Consider the following 3,384-nt stretch of genomic DNA (forward strand, 5'->3'; position numbering starts at 1 on the left):
AATACAGGAATGATATATCAACCTTCAAGCAATTGCAAGAAGAGTCATTTTATGAGGCTTGGGAGAAATTTAAAGATCTGTTAAGGAAGTGCCCAAATCATGGAATTCCTGAATGGATTCAAATGGAGACATTCTATAATGGGCTTAACGGACCAACAAAGTGCATGGTCGATGCATCATCTGGAGGAGCCCTTTTAGAAAAAAAACATATATTGAAGCATATGAAATTATAGAGAGGATGGCATTTAGCAACTACCAGTGGCCAACAGAAAGAATGAACACACCAAATACGGTTGCTGGAGTGCTGGAGCATGATGATGTATTAGTATTGGCAGAACACATTTCATCTTTGAATGATACAATCAAGTTAATTAACCTGTCTGCTGATGCTAGAGCACAGCAAGTGCATACCATAACCAATGCTATATCATGTGTTTTTTGTAATGGTCCTCATGTTTATGATAACTGTCCAAAAAACCCTCAATCTGTTTGTTTTGTAGGAAGCTAAAACATGAACAATCCATATTCAAACGCCTACAATCAAGAATGGGGGAATAACTCAATTCTTTTATATTCACAAGGGCAGCAACAAGAATTCTCTGCTATAGCAACATATTCAAACATAATTTCACACCCTTCTGAATTTATGCAGCAGCAACAGCCTATTCAACAAGTTGATACATCAAATACGCTGGAAAGCATGCTGAAAGGCTTTATGGCAAGAAGTGATTCCCTTATCCAGAACCAAAATGCATCTATCAAAAACTTGGAAACTCGGATGGGATAATTGGCAGAAGCAATCAAAATCAGACAATATGACACACTGCCTAGCAGCCCAAAGTATCCTACGAGAAACGAAGAGGAGCATATCAAAGCCATCGGAATAAATAATGGAGAAGAACAGGTCAATGCTGTAGCAATAGCAGGTGCTAAAGCAGTAGATGAACCAAAAGTTATAAAGAACTACTATGAGCAGAAGCAGAAGGCATTAAATCAGAATGAAAGAAATAAAGTTGCAAAAGAGGTGGAAATTTATGATCAACCCGAAGAACCTCAAATTGCTGGCACTGAGAGTACTGCTATAGCAAAACTACAGCAGGGTCAGACCATCAGCAAGACAATCATACCACCATCTCCTTTACGTCAAAGGCTACAAAAGCAACAAGATGACATGCAAAAAGAGCAAACCTTAAGTGATCTTGAGGCTAATGTGAAATTGATGCCTATGACTCTGCTAGAGAAAATGGGAATAAGGAGCATAAGGTCTGTAAAGATGACTCTACATTTTCCTAATCGCTCCAACAAAGCATCAATTGACATTGTTGAAAATATGAATGTCAAGATAGGCAAATTTGCACACCAAGTATATTTTGGGATGCTTGACCTAGAGGAGGACCCTACTATTTCTCAATTTCTTGAGGAATCATTCTTTGATACCCGAAAAGTTATGGTAGATATATGGAAAAGTGATTTAGTTTTAAAGATGGATGAAGATCAGGTGCATACCATTGAGTATACGAAAAATGGAATAACAAACCTCGATGATCCTCAATCATTAAAGGTTGAAGGCAAGCCCAAGGTCAAGTTTAAGGAATCTACATGCGAGAAGAGTTGGATCGAAGAATCAAAGTTGTTCTTCGCTCTTTGTTTCAAGCCACCTTGATCATCAATCCAAGTCAGGCTGAAGACTATAAAACAAGCGCTTTTGGGAGGCAGCCCAAAGTTCAATTAGAAAGTTTTTAAAATTTAATTTCAGTACTTTAATTTCTTGCAATTTTTAATTTTCGTATTTTCAATTATTAGGATTAGGATAAGTAAGTATTCATGTTTCTTTTTATTTTTATTTAAGATGTTTTGCAGGGAGAAAAGGGTACTGATGCCCAAAAGAGAAGAACTCAAGCCACAACAAAGGCTTGAGTTTGAAGTCCCCCAAACACTCAAGCCACAACAAAGGCTTGAGTTTGGAGTCCCCCAAACCTTAATCACTTTGAACCGAGGCAACCAAACTGAGTTTGGAGTGGCAACAATGGAGACACCAAGCACCCAAAGTGGAAAAATCAAGGCAAAGATGAAGAAATGAGAGAGGAGGTTGAGCAAAAAGATGAAAATATGAAAGATAATCCCTTAGAGCAAGAAGAAGACAAAGACCATGATTAGAACTTCCTTTGGTTCTGATTTAAAAATGAAGAAAAACCCATGTTGTCTTGTTCTTTTCTTTTTCTTCTCTTTTTGCTATATGTAATCGCTGCATCACTTAAGAAGTTAATGAAAAAGAAGAACATGTTTGCTAGTCAGTAGATTTTAAAGTCGGTAAATTTAAATTTCTGTTTGTGTGAATAAAGAAGTTAGGTATATGTTACAGCATGAAAATAAGAAAAAGAGTTGAAAAATAAAGAGTAACAAGAAGTTAGAAATTAATGTTGCATAAATAAGGTGAAACAAAGTGCATCTTTAGCTATGTTGTTATATTTTTTTTGCTGTAGCAGGACAACAATAGTTACGATGAGTGAGAGTAAATGTTTTTCAACTTGAACTTGCAAAGCAATGGAGGCGTGAATTGGAGGCTGATATGATCAAAGCAGAAAACAAATGGAGTGATTGAACATGAAGCATAAAGAATGAACTTGAAAGCAAGACAAGCCGAAAGAGTTTATTGCGGATGAGGACTTAGGATTCAAGGTTTGATGGATTTGAATCTTACCATATGAGTAAGTCTTGAAGGCTATAAGGGTGAAAGAAGCCGAGCTAAAGCAAGTGCAAAAGCACAAGTGAAAAGAAAGCCCCTCACAAAAGGCACAACACTCTCACGTGTACATTGTTGTTGGAATGCTACATCAGAACTGCTCATCTCAATAATAGTCATTGCTGCAATTATACTACTGAATTTATGCAGGCCAATTAATCATTTTCTTCTTTGTTAGTCGAGGACGAGCAACGTTTTACAAGTTTGGAGTGTGATAACTCTCCCAAATGAGAGTTAATTTAGTATTTTTATGATGAATTTGTTGCATAAAATCCATATAAGTTGACCTCTTTGCATGATAATTGAGCTAAATATTGTATATTTATGATTAAGTGCTTTGAGATGACTAAGTATGGAAAATAAGACAATATCCCTTGATTTTGTGTAAGAAAATATAACTTGTTGAATGTTTGTCTTTGCAGAAAAAATTGACGTAGGAATGCTGTAGCAGAGAAGCTGACGAAGTAATGATATAGCAAGCGCTACAGCATGACAGCGTGGACAAAGGAACAACCGAACTTTTGAAATTCAAAAGTTAGTTATTCTCGAACCATACACCAGCAAGCAAAGAAAGTTTATGAAGATTTAATCCAGAAATCACAAGGGTCAAAGACAAATTTCAAGACTGAATCTAATCTGAA

The 3,384-nt window shown here is 36.3% G+C and overlaps 1 non-coding gene across 1 annotated transcript; it reads right to left on the reverse strand.

Moving 5' to 3' along the window:
• LOC133296127 (small nucleolar RNA R71) lies at positions 1–106 on the reverse strand. Its single transcript, XR_009749458.1, has one exon. It is a non-coding gene; the product is annotated as a small nucleolar RNA R71 (small nucleolar RNA).
• Between the last annotated feature and the right edge of the window lie 3,278 nt (positions 107–3,384).

The sequence above is a fragment of the Gastrolobium bilobum genome, unplaced genomic scaffold, assembly GCF_033153095.1.
Source record: "Gastrolobium bilobum isolate Gb01-03AN ecotype WA unplaced genomic scaffold, APGP_CSIRO_Gbil_v1 utg2637, whole genome shotgun sequence".
Classification (NCBI taxonomy): Eukaryota; Viridiplantae; Streptophyta; class Magnoliopsida; order Fabales; family Fabaceae; genus Gastrolobium; species Gastrolobium bilobum.